Raw genomic sequence first — 12363 nt, 5'->3', positions numbered from 1 at the left:
GAAATTGTGTCGGGAACTTCACCTAATTCCATATTATCCTAAAAAATGGCATAAAAATAATTGTAGCCTATATTAAATATACGACAACTGGTTGTCTAACAGATCTCAAAAAATAATTATAAATGGTGAATCATCATACGATAGGGATGTTTCTGGTGGGTTTTAATGTATACATGGCCCAATGCTATTAAATATCATCAATGATCTTGAAGAAAATAGATTACTCATACTGGTAAGATTTGCAAATGACAGAAAAATAACGGAGTAGTAAATAATGATGAGGACAAGTCAGTTATGCAGGCAGACCTAACTCTTAGTAAAGTGGGCTCATGTGAACAATATGCATTTTAATATAACCAAATGCAACATCTAGGAACAAATAATGTAAGCCACAGAAGGCAAGGGAAATTATCCTGAAAAGTAGCAACGCTGAAAAGTACTTAGACGTCATGGTGGATAACCAACTGAACATGAACTCCCAGTTCATAGCTGCAGATAAGAAGACTAATGTGATCCTTGGCTACATAAGCAGGTAGGTATCAAGTAGGAACAGGAAGATGGTATTGCCATTATATACAGCACTAGTGAGACAATTATTGGCATACTGTGTCCAGTTCAGCTCTCTACATTTCAGAAATGATGTTGAATAATTGGAAATGGATAAGGAAAGAGCTAAAAGAATGGTCCAAGGTCTGAAAGACATAACTTATAGTCAGAGACTTAAGAAGCTCAACCTATTTAGTTTATCTAAGAAAATGTTAAGAGGTGACTTGACCCCGATCTATACCTATATATAGAGGAACAGATTTCTGACAATAGTTGTCTGTTTAATTTAGCAGAAAAAAGAGGCATAAAAAGATCTAGTGTTTGGAAACTGAAACTAAACCAACTCAGAGTTTGGGGTTTTTTTTTAACCAAGGGATAGGGTGGATTCTTCATCACTTGAAGTCTTTAAGTCAAGAATGGGTATCTTTCTAAAAGATATGCTATAGCTCGCAAACACATAATAGTCTTGATGCAGAGTTTACTGGGTTAGATTATTTGTCTGTATCATTCAGGAGGACATAGCAGATTATCATAATGGTTAGAGCTGATGAAACATCTGAATTTCTCTTCCATTCAAAATTCCAACATTTCAAATTTTGTTTTTCCATCATTGGAAAAAAAACCCAAAAAATGAAGTTGATTTTTCTTCTTCTCAGTCAAAATGTTTTGTTCTGAATTTGACTTTAAAATAAAATAAAATGTGAAATCAAAAGACATTTTGAAAGAAAACATCAAAAATTCCCAATATGAAAATCTCAAATATTTCAACATTTAAATGCTTTACCACTTTCATTTTGATTTCAAAATGATTTTTTTTTTTGTTAAATAGACATCTCTGAGAATTGTTTAAATTTTGACAAACCAGCATTTTTCAATGGAAAAATGTTCATGAAAAAATTTCCAGCCACCTCTAATAATGGTTCCTTCTGGCCTTAAAGGGCATGAATCTATTATTATTATTATTATTTAAATATAACACTTTGTAATCTAGGAAGGGATTTTTGTTTGGTTTCAGTTTTAGATTAAAGTTCAGATTGCTTTTTATTTTATATGAATCTGTTTTAATCATTCCTTTTTAAAATGCTATTCTATATGAGAATGAAAGAAACTGTGGATAGAAGTTAAAAGTTATTTCATTAAGAACAATACCAGTTTTACATGAGCTGAATCTGCCGTTGTTTCAATATATACACAACATGCACTTCATTTGTTTCTTTGGGAATCAGTATGTACCTGCCTATGTTATTTCTAATATTCCTATTGTTTTAGATTCTTGGTATGAGTTTGAGAGCTATCCTTACAATATTTGCCTTTGTACTAGATTTTAAACGAATGACATGTATACCAAAAATAAAGGACTGTACTACTGTTTTTGATAGTTCTCATCCACTGGACAATTTTGTTGCTTCTGGAAGAAAATGGTAGCTTTATTAGAATACAATTGTAAATTCCCATTTAGCTAACAAGCTCTTCTATTTTATCATAGAAAAGATGCAAGTCTCAACTTTCATTATGGTAGACATGTAGTCTGCAACATATCTGCCTTTCCATGTCATTTCCCCTTCCCCTTCCTGCAAGAATTATGATTGGGACGAGCATGATGAATATTTGAGGAGGCAATAGATCAGGGCATAAGCTCTGTTTATTTCATTGAACCAATTTATATTAGCTAAGGATCCAGCTGGATTGGGTCTAATATTTATAAGGAAAACTCTAAAGGTCTGAAGTTCTGGACTTTTTTTGTTTGTTTTCTTTCAAATTTTGGAATCTTCATATCTACTCATGCATAAAACCTGCAAAAAACAAACAAACAAACAAACAAACTGCGCAGTACCCCATGGGTCTTTCAATTAACATAATCTCAGAACAAAGTAAGTATCATTAATTAATCTTTCAGCCTCCTAGTGTCCTACAAGTTCTGGTATTCTGAACTTCTCTCCTGCATTGAGAACTTTCCAGTTGAAATGGCTTGTTGCTTCCAAAACACTATCCCAATTTAGAGACATGATGTGCTATCAGTAGCATCTAAGCATTAATTATATATCCATTAAATCTGACAGGATTCATTATTATCAAATGGCATATCATTAAAATGGCCTAAAAATGCTAGCAAAGTGGTAATTTCACACTTGGAGACTAATGCAAAGAATTTTTTTTAAAAAGGGTTTCTAGATGTTATACCAATTCACACTGCATCTGCATTTAATTATTTGGTGATGTACTATAAGGTTAAAGCACCTGTACTTTTCTCATTTTAAAAGGATGTCTAGGAGAGGAGGTATTATTTGGGGGGAGGTGAGAAGAGAGTCTTGGAAGTAGAACAGATTTTTTCTTAAACAGAAGAACTGTAAGTGATGATAATTTAACTTGACAAAACAGTGTTTGATACTAATTTTAATTAAAGAGTAATTATTTGTGATGTATGTTTATTTCATCCATTTTGAAACAATGTCTGTCGTCATTTCATCAGTCTTAATTGGCTCATGTAAAAACCTAAGGGCATGCAAATTGTTTGGGAAAACTCAGCAGGCAACTGTGGCCTATTTTAATGTACAATTTTCTCTTAACTAATTTCACCAAAGGATCCCCATGTTTCAGCTGTAAGAAGTGGACTTGCTAATACCGTGGTATAGTAGATTGTGTTATTGCTATATGGGCTAGAAATTCTAAATTAGAAAGGCATTATCTATACCACTTAAGATTCTATATATCTCAGTTAGACTGCACTAGAATGTAATTTTTTTATCAAGTTGTTTTCTAAGCAGTATACAGCCACTGTAGGTAAATTAGTTTATTTTTTATCGAGCATTTATTCATCATTACATAGCAATGAACCTGAATTATTTCAGAACCTTGACTGTCAGAGATCAGGGTCAAATTGCAAAGGAAATACATTTTTTACTTGCAAATCGACCACATAAATTGCATCATTGTAAGAAAATACATATAGACCCACACAATCCCATTTTTAAAGTCAGACATTAGAGTAAATTAAATTAAAAAAAATCAATGTAAGTGATGTGTGAGTTATCAAACATATTATAGCAGCCAGCTTCTGAGATAGACAGTATGTTACGTAACCTGTGGTGACCTATACAATAGAATGGAAAGGGCACATTGAAGAAACGAAACAAACAACAACAAAAAGATTTTTAAGGAAATTGAGTGGAGAATTTTATACAAGGAAAAAAACTGGTATTTGACACTAGACACAAGACGATGAGGTCAGAGGATTTACAAACCCAGAATGTCTATACGTGTTTAGATGACTTTCAGTTTTCGTAGTCTGGTACACTTAATTCATTTTCTATTTGTTATTCTATTGGTAACCTGGCTTCTACACCATCATTTGTCAACACTGAATTGTATTTGCTTCATGTCAGAAAACTATATAAAGCCTCCTGCTATTCTTTGTTGTCACTGTTTGTTTACCACAGGGTTGATCCTAATAGTTTCTAGTGTGTAAGGAATATGGGATCAGGCTGCATATGTTTAAGCTTCCTGCAAAGTGAAGAATGTTACTTTTTAACTGATTAAGGAGTGATCTGTCTGGGGGACTGCTGAAAGTATGTTGGTTTTTATGAGATTCTGCTCCTTGATATTGCTGTAAGATTCTCTCTCCAGGGAAGAACAAAATTATTGTAAAGCAGATGCCCTTGATTTCTCTAAAGAGTTTTGGTGTCGCACAAAGCCCACCCTGCAGGGAATATCATTTGTCAGTGGTGCCATCTTCCTGACACTCTGATAGAGAAGACATTTTGAGCCATATTTGAAAAACAGCATGGAATGCCTGATTTCAAAGAGAGTAAAGCCAATAAATATCTTCTTCTGTGAAAGAGATTTTGCAAGAATGGCTAATAGCAATTTGGTCTACTACAGACCAGCATCAAAAACCACAAATCTTGGCGAAGCTGAAGTCGATGGGAGTTTTCTCATTGACTGTAGTAGACTTTGGTACCAGAAAGGAAAAAGAGTACATTTTTTCATTACTGACATGTCATGATGGTGACTGGAAGCCAAGTTTGATAACATATAGAATTCCTTTTGAGGTGCAAGGGGAGTTGGAGTGTGTAGAAACCCTACAATCCAAAACTGAAAGAGCTCACACATTCAGTGGAGAAAATGTCAGGATAGCCTCTGATAAAATAAAAAGGATATAAGGTCATATGGGGAAACTTTTAAAAGGGGGGAGCTGGTCTGGTTCCATAATCTTAGGAAAACGAATGCCAGGAGCCTTAAACTGGATAAACCTTGGGAGAAACCCTATACAATACAGAGCCAAATAAATGAAATGGTGTACAGGATACAGTTGGGTTCCATACTCAAAGATATCCACAAGGTATCTGAAAAATTTTGATCAGAAATGCTGTGGAAAAATTTGTGAAAAACAAAACTTTTATATAAGTGTGTTTTCACTAAAGTTTTTATTTCAGTTAAAAGGCCATGTTTTCAATTTTAAAAACTTTGACTGAAAAATTTCAATCAGTGCTACTTAGAGGAAACAGAGACGTTAAAAAATAAACCTTCCAACTAAAAGGTGACAGGAAATTTCTAGTTCCTTTTTTCATGGTTGGACAGAAACTTTTCTAGCATCTTATACCACATAACTTGGTTGATACTGGCCATCAGAATCTCTCTTATGAAATAACATAGCCTATTTTAAAAACAAAAGTATTTTGTTATATTACACGAAATATCAGCAATATTCTAATATTATTTAATTGAAAAATAGGCACTGGTGTTGCCTAGAGCAAAACCTATTCTCAATTACATCTGTGTAAATCTGGAGTGACTACATATATAGACTGTTCTCTCAGACAGAGACTTCACCATGGTGATCCATGCCTATTAGCCTGTAATGCACCCTACCTACGGATGAAATTGGAAGTGACACAAGGTTTGGATGGTCCAAGACATAGTATCCAATCTTCTAATTTGAACATGTTGTAAAGAACACATCACACCAGTTCTCCATATGATCCAATGGTTTCCATCCAATACTGGATCCAGGTTAACATGTACAAAGCTCTCAGTGGGCTAGGATATGATCTCAGAGACTACTTCTCTTCATATAAAATACTAAAAACACTTCAATCCACTGGGATGCTAAGGATGATGGAGACCATGATGAAACCATTAAGCAAGATCATTAATCAACCAGAGTCTGCCTTCCAAAAGATCCACAGAACTATGATAAAACTATGGAAACAAAGACAAAATAATGTGCTCTGGAATTCAACTGACTTCTTTAATTTAAATTACAGCCCCTAGTTATGTCAGAGATAGGTGCACTAGAAATACCTAAGCAGCCGATGGACAGAGTATATACATTAGTCTGGTGTAACTGACAAAAGAATTTGGTCCTTTCTATCAGCCCTTGGGCCTTGCTTATGTTTTCTCTTCATAGAATCATAAGGTTAGAAGGGATCACAAGAGTGATCTAGTCTAACCCCTTGCCAAGATGCAAGATTTGTTGTGTCTAAACCATCCAAGATGAATGGCTATCCAGCTTCCTTTGGAAAACCTTCAGTTAAGTCATCTTTAATCTTAATTTTGGCACTGCTCTAAAGAACAATGATTCACACCACCAGAATGTGTGGAAAACTAGTAATTATTGTAACAGCCATAGGGCTAAAAATTATATCCAAACTTCATCTTACTGAATTCGGAAATATTTGCTGGCAACTCTGGTACAGAAAGTAGAATTCCAGGCTATAAACTTATTTGTATACTGTATTGTAGAAAGCTCTTCAATCTAACAGATAAAGGCATAACAAGATCCAGTGGCTGGAAGCTGAAACTAGACAAACACAGATTAGAAATAAAGTGCACATTTTTAACAGTATGGGTAATTAACCATTATAACTAGTTACTAAGGGTGATGATGGATTCTCCACCACTGGCAATTTTTAAACCAAGATTGGATGTTTACTTTTGCCTTTTCTTTTCTAAAAAGATATGCCCTAGTTCAACCACAGCTAGTGAACTTGAGGAAGAAATTAATTTAAGGAAGTCCTGTGGCTTGTGTTATGCAGGTCAGGCTAGATTATCACAATTGTCCCTTCAAGCCTTTAAAAAAAATAAATCTATGATTCTTGTCTATTCAACTCATGTTACATCATAACTGATTGGGGACTTCACAACAGCATGTGCATGTACATTTACTTCAAAATATGTTATCTACACAGACTTCTTCATTATTTTAATTTGTAAAGTATGTGTTTGTCAGTATCTCCTGGACATATTTATAATAGAGGGGAGGGGAAAAAAACCCAACAACAAAGGGCAATAAAGATAACAAAATGCAAAAAAAAGTAAACTGAAAAAAAAAAGACTTGTCAGCCCATAAAGGAAGCTCACCCCCTTCTCTTGTACTAAATCCAAATGAAAATGCTGCTCTATTTGCACTGTTTGTCATTAGAATATGAAAGGAGAAATATTAGAAGGAGTCAGGGTTCATTTTCGTTATATACCTCTGCAGTGATGGTACTGATGCCATGTGTAGCAAAAAGAAACTGATATGGCACCTGTGATAAGAACTAATTGTATTCAGTCTTCAGCCAAAATGTCAAAAACAGATATTATAAAAAAGACTTAGTTCAACATGGCACATCTTTATTAATTCCTTTGGTATTTGTTGTGATAACGTTAACCGCAATATACTCATTTGGGTTTAATATGGATATAAAAGTGTTTTGGATTTTTTTGGTATTTTGCAACAATGCATATAAAAAGCTCCACTTAAACTAAACATTTGCTTCAAGAAAACAGGGTCATAATGGGAAATATGCCCAACACCAGGGGAAGGGACGGCCTCATGAATAACTGGGCTGTATTTATGTTTCTATGAAAGGAAAGAACTGAGATCTCTTATTAATTACAATATATGCAATAATTTTGGTTCGAACAGAGAAAACTGTTTACTTTGTCTAACAAATTGTTCTGTACATAATATTTAATTATTTCTATTAAAACGTCTGTGTGAAATTTAGCTCTTTCTTGAAATAAGGGTGACATATGTGGTAAGTACGTGTCTCATACTGCAAGTGACATTTTACAGAAGCTCAAAAAGCCTCCCATCCATAATAATAAAAATATCCCTTCCCTGCATCTTTCTTTTTACTGTCTGGGATCATGCTATTTACTTGTAGAAACAGAGTGCAAGCATAGTGACTACAGAGTCCACTGTAACAGCAAGTGGTCTCCATATTCTCTCTCCTCTCTCATGAAGGTGCTGTCACTGGATGAAAGCTCTGGTAACAGCCTTCTGTGTTGGGGCGTAGGGCATCAATAATGAAATAGACTAAAAAAGTAGATTTAATAGATATGCAATATACATGCATAAGATCTCATATAATAGCAAATATTTTATTAACTAACACATGTAAAGTGTCTGAATCTTGACCCTTTCAATTGCAAGTGGGTACAATATAAAATGGGGGTTTCTCAGATTTCTTCATAGTCCATATCTTAATAAAGAAATTATCTCATGACCATGTCTCCTATTCACAATGGTGTGGGTAAACTCCCTTCCTACTGATTCTTTAATAATATCCCTGTGACAATTACAGCAATTTCTTACATGAAAAAATAGCATTTATAAAGTATTGGATATATTTTTAATTTCTTTTAATGAGATTAAGCAGCTAGAAACAAGGAGGGAGCAGCCAGCAGCATGTTACCTGCCATCTCTCTGTTGACCACCAGTAAGTGCTCAATAGACCATGGTTTGGGAACCACAGATATTTTTTATTAATACAAATTATTTGTATTACTGTGCCACCCAGGAGCCCTAGCCATGGACATGAACCCCATTGTGGTGGGCTCTGTACAAACACGGTTCCTGTCCAAAGAGCTTATGATTTAATGATAAGAAAAGAGTCAATGGAAGGAGTACAGAGAAGGGAATACAAATAAATGAGGCAATGCTGGTCGGCATGATAGGCAGTGGTCTCAGCACATCAGCAGAATAACTATTGTCAAGTTTTGTTTTTTATAGGCATCACAGTAAAGTATTTTGTGTTACATAATGACTAAGTAAAAATACCATAAGAAGTTACATGTACATGTAGAAATATACAATGGAAACAAACAATGTGATCTCTTTGGGTGTAGCATGTGTGATGTTATTGACATGAACTGTGATCGTATAGATCATTGTTGCAACCAGGGTCTTTTGGTTGCATCAGGTCTTGTACAAAGGAGATCAAGTGGGGTGTCTGTGGGGAGGTTGTAGTTTGCTGGTTATGATTATGCTGTCTGTATCATTTTTGTATTTGAAGTTATGAATATTGGCTAGGTACTCGTATCTCAATGTGTTTGATTCTAAATAGTCTCAGTGAAGCATTTGGTCAGCTTCTTGAGAAAGAACTAGTCCCAGTAAGTGCCCAGTCAAGAAACATTTAACTGACAATGGAGTTTGGGAGATGCCAATCCACATCTGAGCTTTCCTGGGAACGTTCAAACTAACATGTAAACAATGGTGTCGGCCTGAAAAAAGTAGATCATTCATAGACATGTGACTTGCCCAGGTGGCTACAAACTCCATCCTGTTGCTGTGACTTTGCACAGAAGAAAAAAGGAGTTTCCACCCACAAGAGGGAGAATATAAAAGGCCCTGGAAGCCTCTCCATTTTGTCTTCATCTGGTTTAAGAGATGGCCTCTCCACCCCAAAGAGATGCCTGAAAGAAACTGGAACAAATGACAGTAACTACCGGGGTGTAAGTGATTGCTGGACCCAGACTAGGAAGGAGTCCAGTCTGTGAAAGCAGCTTATTGGAACATCTCTGGGGGTGAGATTTCATCTGTAATCAGTTTCTTAATGTATTAGGCTTAGACTTGTGTGTTTTTGTTTTATTTTGCTTGGTAACTTACTTTGTTCTGTCTGTTATTACATTGCACAGAAGAACAAAGGGGTTTCCACCCAATGTTATTACTTGGAACCATTTAAATCCTATTTGTTATACTTAATAAAATCACTTTTTGCTTATTATTGAACACAGCGTTAGTGACTAATACCTGGGGGGAACAAACAGCTACGCATATCTCTCTCAGTGTTATAGAGGGCAGACAATTTATGAGTTTACCCTGTTTAAGCTTTAGACAGAGTAAATTGGATTTATTTGGGGTTTGGATCCCATTGGGAACTGGGTATCTGGGTGCTGGAGATGGGAATACCTGATAAGTGGTTTTCAGTTAAAGCATGTAGCTTTGGGGGACATTGTTCAGACCTGGGTCTGTGTTTGCAACCGGCTAGCATGTCTGTCTCAACAAGGCAGGGTTCTGAAATCCCAAGGTGGCAGGGAAAACAGGATCAGAGGTAGTCTCAGCACATCGGGGGCAGTTGCAAGGGAGTCTCTGTGACCGAAGCCGTCACAGCCTGTATTTCAAAATGAAACATAATGAATAGCAAATAGTTTAAGTGAACAGTCTGAACAACCCATAAGACATCTTTACAAAAAAAGGCTCAGACAACTACACATAGTGCATGTGTTTAATTTTATGTTGCTTCTTAAAAAATAAATAAAAAGACCATTGCATCCCAGTTCCAATTGTACTTTGGAATTCCTGTCATCTGCCAGCATCATAACAAGTTGAGCTTTCCAGTTCACTAATAGCCTATTATCCACCTCTACTCTGCAGAAATTTCAGCAAACTCAGAGACCCTGCAGTCTACACCAGGTAGTCCAATCAAGGGAGAATTTTGCATTATAACAAGAATCGGGCCCAGCATAGATGAGGAGAAATCAGCAACTACCTATACCTCAGAGAATAAGGACGCCACAGGGAACAGGCTCATGATACAAGGGCAGAAATAAATTAAGGAAAACATTCTTTAAGAAGAAAATGGTCTAAAGTTCTGGTCTGTTGCTTTATATCTTAAAATGTTTGGATACCACAGAATTATTTACAAAAAAATGAGAGAAACAATCTCTTTTTGTTGATACTGAGCCAGAGAAAATTTGCTGAGTTGATGTCATAATTTGAAAAAAATCTGATCATATTGGGTGATTTGTCTGCCAAAAACACAAGTAAAAACAAAAACAATCTGGTGACAAATCACTTGATCGTGTCTTTAAGCACAAGAGCACAAATATATCCTAAATGAGATTTTTGTTTTAGCAAGCAAAGTATTTGACAAGCAGCACAATGCTTACAGAAGTAATGATTTTGTAATGATTGAGGAAGATGTGTACTTAGAGTGTACTAATGAACAGCAATCCTTCAGTGTAAATATATCATTTTGCAGTCATTACCTGTATTATAACATTTTATTGCATATCTTGTTGACCACAAGCGAAAGCCAGCATGTAACTGAAGACAATTGAATTTGAATGTCACTCTCAGTTGAAAAAAGGCCCAGAATGTTAAGATAGCATAAAGAGTACATTAATTTTACCTCTAGAGAGTTTTCTTGCTGCAGGCTAAGGAACTAGCTTATTGGTGGGACAGCTTGAACTATATCTGCCCTCTGAATGATCACTAAGCCTCATTCTCTATTGCTGCCTGCCTTTTAATCTCTGTAAATGGCAATGCCTTTACAGTATATATAAAGCTAAAGTGACAGAAGTGAAAGATACTCTTTGCATAAAGCCAGGGGATATCAGAACTGAACCCACAGAGACCTTTATCAGGAGTTCCTATTTCAGTGAAAGTAGGGGTGAGATTAAGAGGTAACCATAAGGGTAAAATAAATTTTAAAAAATAGAACAGCAGAAGGGATTGTAACCAGTGAGTTTCATCTTGTGGTTTGCACGTGATCGTAAGACACAGACATCATGGAACAAGTATGGGCAAAGGCCAATACACATCTAGGGTAGGGGTTCTCGCAACGAATTTTTTGGTGGCCTCAGAGTGCGGCCACCAACTCTTCCTGGTGGCTGCCCTGACAAATTTTCCTAAAATTATTTATTTTTCCTAAAGTTAATTAAGTAATATGCATATATATAGATCCAAATCATTGTAATTTATTTATGTGAGGTTTGGGGTTTTTTTTTTTTGCAGACTCAATAATAAAAATCATGCACAGTTATCTCTGTTCTTTATTGGACCTAACAGAATAGAAACACAAATAAGGTGCTTTGCACATCCTTGTCTTTTATACTATTGTTTCTTTTGCTTTTTTGGTAAAAGTGGTTGTCTGTATAACAATTCTGAAGTAAATTTAAAAATGTTTTCACATAATAGAAGTCCAAATAATAATGAAAAACAAAGCTGGGTGGCTTGGGTCTGGGGAGGGGAGGGGAGGGGAGGCATGGCTGCAGCTGGCCCAGGGCTCCTCCGGGCAGGTGGGGGGGCTCGGGGTCTACATCCTGTAGAAAACTGAGTCATGCATGGACATGTGACTTGCCCATGTGACTCCAAAACTCCATTTTGTAGTGGGATTCAACACAGGGAGCGAGGGGTTTCCACCCATGAGAGAGACTATATATGCCCCTGGGAAAATAATAACCTGCAGACATTCTTAGTACCACAGAAGAGCAAAAAGTTAAAGAGTTTTTAAAAAACAATTTACTCATCACTATTTTTGTTCTTTGTTTCTTCAGCTATCTAGCTATGGTCTTCACTAATTTTTTAGATAGCCGATTTCTCTTGCAAGCCATTATTAGGAGTGCTGAACAAGGCATGGGCAGATCCCTTGTGAATAAATGAAATACTTAGCCACTCAGCATAATCAATTTTTCAGTTATCTGAAGAGAGAAGTTTAAGCTCATGAATATAAGCTAGTCAGCAACTATATTACATACAGGGAACGCAATAGAAGTGGAAAGGGAAATACTTGCCTAAGTTCTATAAAGCTCTATTGAGGATTAGAT

This window comes from Natator depressus, chromosome 8 (genome assembly GCF_965152275.1).
Source record: "Natator depressus isolate rNatDep1 chromosome 8, rNatDep2.hap1, whole genome shotgun sequence".
Taxonomy (NCBI): domain Eukaryota; kingdom Metazoa; phylum Chordata; order Testudines; family Cheloniidae; genus Natator; species Natator depressus.
This window is presented reverse-complemented; position numbering follows the sequence as displayed.